The sequence below is a fragment of the Heterodontus francisci genome, chromosome 5, assembly GCF_036365525.1.
Source record: "Heterodontus francisci isolate sHetFra1 chromosome 5, sHetFra1.hap1, whole genome shotgun sequence".
Lineage (NCBI taxonomy): Eukaryota > Metazoa > Chordata > Chondrichthyes > Heterodontiformes > Heterodontidae > Heterodontus > Heterodontus francisci.
Window position 1 is genome coordinate 59,861,499 of NC_090375.1, and position 9,918 is coordinate 59,871,416.

Here is a 9,918-nt window from a genome sequence, read left to right on the forward strand (position 1 = left end):
AAACTCCATTCCCTAGCTTCCGACTCTATTCCTCACTCTGGCAACAGTCTGAGATTAAGCCAGTCTGTTCGCAATCTTGGTGTCAGATTTGACCCTGAGATGAGCTTCCGACTTCATATTTGTGCCATCACTAAGACTGCCTATTTCCACCTCTGTAACATCGCCCAACTTGGCCCCTGTCTCAGCTCATCTGCTGCTGAAACCCTTATTCACTGGCTGGTCTCCCACATTCTACTCTCCATAAACTTGGGGTCATCAAAAACCGGGTCAAGCAATGTCCTGATTTTAAAATTCTCATCCTTGTTTTCAAATCCCTCCATAGCCTTGCCTTTTCCTATCTCTGTAATCTCCTCCAGCCCCACAATCCTCCAAGATATCTGTGCTCCTCTAACTCTGGTCTCTTGTGTAACCCTGATTTTAATCACTCTCCCATTGGTGGCTGTGCCTTCAGTTACCAAGCTCTGAAATAACCTCCCTATACCTCTCTGCCTCGCCACCTTGCTTTCCTCCTTTAAGACACTCCTTAAAATTTACCTCTTTGACCAAGCTTTTGGTCATCTGACTTAATATCTCCTTTTGTAGCTCAATGTCAATACTTTGTTTTATAATGCTCCTGTGAAGTGCCTTGGGATATTTTATTACGTTGTCATGGTCCTGTAGTTTTTTTTTCGTAATATGCGGTTTGCCTTTAAGACTTGCAAGGTATCAGAGCTGGCAAGCCTTAGGAGTTATAGAAAGGATGCATTCTTGATACTATGGAAACAGCCACTGGGAGTGAGCCTGATACACTTGTTACAATTCAGTTTGAACTGGCAGTTGAAGACAGTTTGTCCTAACTGAATACAGACAGAAGACACTCAGACAGCTATGGTGTCAGCACTGAAAAAGAGCTCTCAATCATTTACACTGAAGGAAATAGGATTTTTGTCCATTTAATTCTTATCTCTCGAAATTCTAAAAAGTCAAGCCAAGACAGAGATCTCTGGTAATTTAAATTGAAGAAAGGGAAGTTAGACTGTGACAATCTTTTATCCCTCAAAAACTCTAAAGTCAGATTGATTCTGTTGAAAGTGTTTGCAAGTTGTTAATTGTTGAAATTCGCTGGAATTCGAACAACATTCTGCAAGGACTTCGAACAACATTCTGCGAGGACTTCGAACAACATTCTGCGGGGGACTTCGAACAACATTCTTCAAGGACTTCAAACAACATTGGACTGTAAATTTGCAAGGACTCTAATTTTTCTATTTTTAAATGTTCATAGTGTTTAAGAAATTAGTTCTTCTAATTAAAGAGTTAATTTGTTGATTTAAAGACACCTGGTTTGGTTAGCCTCATTCGGGGTTAATAGATGGTACAATTTGGCTGGGTCTTTCTTTAATTTGGAAAGTTTTTAAATGATATGTTACGCGATCTGTGGAGCGACAGGATTGAATTATCAGTGCGTCTCTCCCACCACAATCAGAATCGTATATTTTGATTGGGGGCTTTGACAGGTGTGGTCGGTCGTAACAACGTTAAAAGCGCTATAAAAATGTAAGTTGTTGTTGTTGTCTCCTTAACCTTTTATTGTTTGTTGATTTGAATTGAAAAGGATCATTGATTTCACCATTGGAGATTTCCTGTGATTGAATGTACTGGTTTATTACCAGTGTGCTGATCTAAAAGCAATCAACTGGTTAATTTATACATGTGATTTGGTGTTGTATCTCTGGTGTCATTCATTTTATATGATTGGTCTACTGTTTAATTTACAAGATAGACACAGATGAGAAAGGTCTTAAAATCTATCCCTGTCCATCAAGAAGATCTATACAGGCCCTCAATCACAGTATCCAACTACTTGTTATATGATTCCAGGATTTTGTCTCCAATACCTTATTTAGAAGTCCAATTAAAATTTGAACACCGAAAAATAGGTCTTAAACTTGTGTTTCATCAGCCTGATTATAAAATTGAATTTTTATATTAAAAATTGTCTGTTGCGTAGGAAACCATTTATAAGCAATCTTTTAATGATACTCACAGTTGAATGAGATATATTTTGATATTCACTTGCCAACTATTGAAATTCAGGAGTAGACCACTTGTGTCAGTTGTGGCTCAACAACAATAAATTCATCAGTGAAAGCACTCTCATCTCTGAGTCAAAAGGTTGTGGGTTCAAGTCCCACTTCAAAGACTTCAACACATAGGGCTAAAAATTCCCTTTGTCCCATTTTCAGGTGTCATTGGCACAAGCAATGTGCAAGCTTTGTGCTGCTTCTTCATTTAATGTATTGTTGAATTGAGTGAGGCCTGCACTGCTGGCTGGCTGGCTGAGCAGTCAGTAGGGAGCCCAGAAACATGCACGAGTAGCATGTGGTGCAGCTAGCCTGCTCCTTGTAAAGGTAGCCTGCCCCTGTTAAAGGGGAGCTGCACTCATTAGAGGGGAACTGCTGTTGACTGCCTGTACTGACACTGGCTGTAAGCAGGAGCTGCACAAATGGAGCACCAGGAAAGAAAGAATGCTCCTATGCTCATGGATGTGCCGCTGGAGGCTTTAGTGGGGAAGTTGACAGAAGAGAGTTCATGTTCCCACAGGTGTCCAGGAGGTCCTCAAGGCCCACCCTCCAAACGGAATGAAACAGTGGCCAGGGAGGTCACTGATCGAAGTCTGGTCCCGAGGACCTGGAAGAAGTGCCGGAAGATGTTCAATGACCTCACAAGCGTGGTCAAGGTCAGTGAATGCATCTTCATGTGACATCCCCATCCACTGCACCACCAACCTGTCACACAGCTCAATGCCCCTATCACTCATCCAGTGGGAGTCACTAGCATTCAGGGCTAACATTCAGATACTTCACCCCACCCTTACAACCTTCCAATGATACCAGCCTCACAAACACCCTCTTTTGCTTCCACATACCTCCAGATATTCAGCTGTGGCAGGCACACCACCCAAATACAGCGCAACACATTCTTCCCCCTCTCTTGCAGGACAAGGTGGCCTATAACTGCTGGGAGCAGATCAGAGGTAGACAAGGACGCCTGTATAACCTGAGTCATTGGATCATAGGAAATAGGGGCAGGAGTAGACCAGTCGGCCCGTCGAGCCTTTTCCGCCATTCTTACAGATCATCTGATCCTCTACCTCTACACCATTTTTCCCCACTATCCCCATCTCCCTTGATGTCGTTAGTAATCAGAAATATATGGTTTCTGTCTTGAACATGCTCAATGACTGCGCTTCCACTGCCCTCTGGGGTAGAGAATTCCAAAGATTCACCACCCTCTGAGTAAAGAAATTCCTCCTCATCTCAGTCTTAAAAAATGGCCTGCCCCTTATTCTGAGACTGTGTCCCCTAATTCCAGACTCAGCAGCCGGAGGAAACATCCTATCCACATCCACCCTGTCACGGCCTGTAAGAATTTTGTAAGTTTCAATGAGATCACCACTCATTCTTCGAAACTCTATGGAATGCAGGTCCAATTTCTGCAATCTCTCCTCATAAGACAAGCCCGCTATCCCAGGGATTAGTCTGGTGAACCTCCGTAGCACTCCCTCTATGGCAAGTACACCCTTCCTTAGATAAGGAGATCAAAACTGTACACAATACTTCAGGTGCGGTCTCACCAATGCTTTATATAATTGAAGCAATACATCTTCACTCCGGTACTCAAATCCCATTGTCCTACGGAAGAGATGGTTCTCCGCATTATGGGGCCAGCTGCAACAAAGGATGATGGCACCTTCCTACCTTATGCCACTCCTCAACTCCCAGGTCAGCCTCATCCTGCTACATGGCATGATGTGCAAGCTGCTGATGGTGTGATCATGCACCTTTTGTTTCTACCCCATCCCCTTTCCTCACCCCAACTTTTCCTTCTGATTTTTGGCTTTCAGACATCCAAGAACTGCTGCATGCCTAGCTACAGCAGTCTCAGGAGTGAGGGCGAGAGCAACACTAATGACCTCTAGGGAAGGAAATTTGCCATCCATACCCTGTGTTATGACCGAGGCAGGACACTGTCTTTCTCTAGTTCCACTTCGCCATGGATCACAACATATATTTAAATGTTTACCAGTTACCGATACGACCAATTATTTACTCTATTTTTATTCCAGAATAAAATCCACCAATCAGATTCTTTAAGAAAACAACAAAATTATTAATTTATTATAAAACAAGGCTTATTCAGTAAAGATGCAAAGCATTAACACACATGTTGAAATATGAAAGTTCCTTTTTAAAATCAGCTACATACACACACATATTAAAGAAAAAATAAAGAAGTTTTCTCTGCAGAGATCTTTTTACAAGACAGACAAAAAAATACTTTGGCCAAATATTTGTTGAAGGAGAAGATATGGAACGATATCAGTTGTCCCTTTATTCTGGCATCCCAAATACGAGTACATAGCTGTCACTGGACCTTTTTGGAGCAGTTCTCTTCAGGCAACATTGAGGATTAGTCTGGCAGGCTTTCCAGGAGAAATGCAGCATCAGGCGTTTCAGCTATCACACACTGGATTCTGCAGGGTTTCTCAGAGAGGTGGAGAAAAGATGAGCTGGGTGTTTCTCAAAACAGTATTCAAAATGAAACCAACTCTTGACAACCATATGTCTTGACATGTCACTTCACTGTAAACAACTCCCCCAGTCACCAAGGCTTCTGTCGTTTATTTAGCTTAAGACATGTGACATCCAGTAAATGTTGTTTTAAAACAGAAAGCTCAAGTTCTTCCAATAACCTTTTGAAAAAAAAGAGTCCAGCATCTATGGAATCACTTCAGTCCCAAATGATCTCCACAATCTTCAAGCACAAGTCCTCAAGATAACATTAAAAAATAGAAGCTGTTTCATAACACCTCCATCCTTGGAGGAATGAAATGTCATTTTAAAATGTGTTTCATTACAAAGCGTGGAAAAAAACAAAAGATGAAAAACATTAAAATACATTTACACACTCATTCTCATTCTTTCTTTACTTGTGACTAATACAGTTCTGCTTTGTACCATCTTTGTACTCAGGTAACTCAAAGCAAAGTAAAATTCTAGACAAAGCATCAGCAATTAGTTGATTTTCCCTGCAATGTGGATAATCTTTAAGTGATAGAGCTGCAATAGCAAACACTATCGAAATAGTCTAGCATTCTGGTTTTTGAATTTTTCCACAAAGGGCTAGGGGGTTATGATCAGTAAATACCAGTGTCTCTCTGTAGTCGTGGTGGACATATAGTTCAGAATGCTTAAGAGCTAGAAGCAAGCCCAGGGTTTCTTTTTCCACTGTTGAGTCTCTTTTGGCGTTGATTTAGCTTTTTGGAAAAGTATCCCACTGGCCTTTCTATGCCCGATTCATTGTCTTGTAACAGGACTGCACCGACTCCCAAGTCACGAGCATCAATTGCTACCTTGAAGAGCTTCGTGATATTTGGGGCAGCCAACACTAGTTCATTGATCAAAATGGCTTTCAGCCTCTCAAAAGATGCTTGGCACTCTTCTGACCACACGACTTTGGCTTTCTTTTTTTATAGCAAATCCATCAGTGGAGCAGCTATAGTACTAAAATTTGGTAGAAACTTGCATTAGAAACCACACATCCCCAAAAACCTCTTGATTTCCTGCTTAATCCTAGGGGCAGGGAACTGCATCAATGCTTGTACTTTTGCTGTTCTTGGCAACACTTGTCCTTGTCCTACTATATGCCCTAGGTAGGTTACCTGCGCTTTTGCAAATTCACTTTTTGGCAAGGTTTCTCACTAAATCAGCCGACTGTAATTTTCTAAACAGAGCTTTTAGTTGTTCCAAGTCGTCCTTCCAAGTGTCACTGCATACCAGCACACCATCAAAGTAAACCAAACAGTTAGGAACACTGGCTACCACTTGTTTCATTAGTCTCTGAAAAGTTGCTGGGGCATTTTGTAGCCTGAATGGCATCACTCGGTATTGGAAAAGACCGTCTGGTGTGACAAAGGCTGATATTTCTTTAGCTTGGGATGTTAAAGGAACCTGCCAATAATCCCTTGAACAAATCTATTTTGGTAAGAAGCGTGGCACTGCCAACTCTGTCAATTGGGTAGGGTTCTGCCTTTGTTACTGCATTAACCTTTCTGTAGTCTATACAAAATCTAGTTGAACTGTCAGGTTTAGGCAATAACACGACTGGGGAATTCCAGCTGCTATGACTGGGTTCAATTAGGTAGTTTTCCAACATGTATTGGATTTCTGCTTTCACCTGGGCCTGTTTCTCTGGACTTAAGTGATAAGGATGCTGTTTTATAGGAGAGGATTCTCCTATATCCACATCATGTATGGCTAAGGTTGTACATCCTGGTTTATCCCTACAGACTCCTTTAAATGTTGTGAGTAGCCTTGTTAGGTTTTCTCGTTGTTCTGTATCAAAATAGGAAAGCATTGTGTCAAATCTCCCTGACAATTCAGTATTAGCTAACCAGATAGTAGAAGGTTCAATTTGAGATTTGTCTAGGCCTCCTTCTGCCTCATCCTCACTATCCCTTTCATCCTTCACTGTCCCCAATACCTGATATACCTGTGCTTGCTTATCCTCCACCTGGCGGTGATATTGTTTCAACATATTGATGTGACACAGCCGATTCTTTTTCTGGCGATCTGGGGTGTCAATCAAATAATTTACTTAACCAATCCTTTTGACTACTCTATATGGTCCACTGAACCATGCTTTCAGCGGTTCTCCCTGGAAAGGTGTAATACTAACACCTCATCCCCTAGATGAAATGTTCGGGTCTTGGCATGCTTGTCTGCCCATTTCTTCATGCTTGTTTGGGAAGCTTTGCAGGCTCTCCTGAGCCACTCCCAGAACACAGACACATAATCTAACACAGAAAATTCGTCCCTCTGTTCTAAAAACTTTTCTTTGATTAGTTTCAGAGGACCTCTTATCGCATGTCTATAAACCAATTCAAAAGGACTAAAACCAGTAGACTCATTAAGTGAATCCCTAGTGGCAAACAAAATAAATACCAGCCCTTTATCCCAATCATAGGGATATTCATGACAGTATGCCATTATCATCATTTTGAGGATCGGATGGTACCACTCTAAAGCCTGTTGTCTCTGTGGGTCATAGACTTATACAACACAGAAACAGGCCCTTCGGCCCACCGAGTCCGCGTCGGCCATCAAGCCTATTTATTCTAATCCCAATTTCCAGCTCTTGGCCCGTAAACTTGTATGCTATGGCATTTCAAGTACTTACCTAAATACTTCTTAAATGTTGTGAGGGTTCCTGCCTCTACCACCCCTTCAGGCAGTGTGTTCCAGATTACAACCACCCTCTGGGTGAAATTTTTTTCCTCAAATCCCCTCTAAACCTCCTGCCCCTTACCTTAAATCTATGCTCCCTGGTTAGTGACACCTCCATTAAGGGAAAATGTTTCATCCTATCTACCCTATTTATGCCCCTCATAATTTTGTATACCTCAATCTGGTCCCCCGTCAGCCTTCTCTGCTCTATGGAAAACAACCCTAGCCTATCCAGTCTCTCTTCATAGTTGAAATGCTCCAGCCCAGGCAACATCCTGGTGAATCTCCTTTGCACCCTCTCTAGTGCAATCACATCCTTCCTATAGTGTGGTGACCAGAACTGTACAGAGTACTCCAGCTGTGGCCTAACTAGCGTTTTATACTGGTATGCTGAAAACTTTAACTGTGTTATACCCAGATTACTCATTACTTCCTGAAAAAGTATAGACATAAAATTGGTACCTTGATCCGACTGAACCTCATTCGGTAAGCCATATCGAGTGAAAAACTGGGTTAACTTTTCTACCACTACCTTAGCAGAAATTGTTCTCAAGGGAATGGCCTCTGGGAACCAAGTAGCCACATCCATAATAGTGAGTTTATACTGATGGCCTGCTTTTGTTTTCAGTACAGGTCCCTCACAGTTTACCAACACCCTTCTAAATGGTTCTCCAAAAACTGGTATGGGAGTTAGAGGTGCCAATTTTATGGCAGGTTGAGGTTTTCCCACAATCTGGCATGTATGGCATGTTTTATAAAACTGCACCGTGTCCTTGTAAAGACCCGGCCAGTAAAAATGTCGACTTATACGTGATTGGGTCTTCCAGATCCCCACATGACCCGCCATAAGAATTTCATGGGCTATCCTTAATATTTCCTGGCGATACTTGGGCGGGACCACTATCTGGTGAACTACCATCTATTCTTTGTCAGTAGGTCTGTGAGGAAGTCTCCACTTGCTCATCAGAATCCCATTTTTAATATAGTTGCCTTCCAGAACTCCCTTTGCTTCAGCCTCAGAGCCAATTGTGCCACTTTACTTAACTCTGGATCAGCTTGCTGAGCCTTGATCAGAGAAGACTTATTAAACATTTCCTTCGGATTATCCAAATACCCAAAGAAAGTTGCAGATATTCGGCTATCTGTCTGTGGTGCCAATTTGACCTCCGACAATGGAACTTGTTTAGCCATTTCTCAGGTCACTACACATGAAGGAAAAATTCCTGGAACGTTTTCCTCTGACTGCTCTGTCTCTTTGACTTCACTTGGTCCTACCATAACTACTGGAGACGCTACTACCTTCGCTTCAGCCAAATCATTCCCCAGGAGTAGGTCAACTCCATCTACAGGCAAACTATGGACAACTCCTACAGTTACCGTTCCAGACATTAGATCACACGCCAGGTGCATCCGATACAAAGGTATGGGTGTATACTCCCCGCTGATACCATTCACTAAAACCTTGGCATTCAGTGTGCTTTCTGATGGAAAAGGTATGCCTTTCCCCAGCAAAAGAATTTGGGTGACTCCTGTATCCCTAAGTATAACTATAGGTTTACCTGCCTCACTAGCGGGATGAGGAGTTACTTTTCCTTTTGACAAGAATTCCCTATAACTCTCAGGTATCCTGTTCACGTCCCCCGTACTCACAGCGGTTTTTGTACTTGGCCTTACAGCTGCAGTCAGAGCTACAGCCTAATTTGTCATATTCTCAGTCAGGGCCCCTTTCTCTGCATTCACCTTGTGTTCCCCAATAAGTCCCATGGGGTTACCCCACAACTTCCAGCATTCTGCATGAAGGTGTCCCACCTTGTGAAAATGGAAACACTTAGGCTTTCAGACCTCACTTCCACCCTCAGTATCTTCCTTTTTGGCCTGGGCTGTTCCCAGCTGTCCCTTCTTGTCCCGGCTACTTGCCTTCCTTTCACCCTCCCATCGTCAATCCATCTCGCGTTTGTGGGGGTGACAGACAAAGGGTTTGGGCTTGTAAACAAGCTCGCAATCATCAGCAATCTCAGCTGCCTGTCTGCCTGTTGAAACCTTCTGGTTCTCTACATGGGTTCTTACTAACGAAGGGAGTGAATTTTTAAATTCTTCCAGGAGAATTATTCCGCTCAGGGTCTCCTATGAGGCCTCTACCTTTAGTGCCCGTATCCAACGATCAAAATTAATTCGCTTTACCCTCTCAAATTCCATATAAGTCTGCCCAGGCTGTTCCCGGAGTTTCCGAAATTGTGGTCTGTAAGTTTCAGGGACTAACTCATAAGCAGCGAGAATAGCCTTTTTTTTGCCATCTCATAATCTGCAGAAGCCTCCTCAGAAAGCATGACATAAACTTCATGAGCTCTGCCCATCAACCTGCTTTGCATAAGCAGTGTCCAGCTTTCCTTTTGCCACTTCATCTGTTTGGCTATCTTTTGGTATTCAAAAGAAATGAAAAATGCCTCTAAGTCCCTTTCCTCAAACTTCGGGAGGGCTTGCACAAATTCAAACAGCTCTCCACTGGGTCCTGCGCTGGAGTCAACTCTTTCCTCACCAGAATTTTCACTGGAATCAAGACCACCCTTTTGTTTTAGTTCCAGCTTTTTAAATCTGAATTCCCTTTCTCGATCCCTTTCTCTCCCCTGCCTCTCTCTTTCCTTTTGAAATT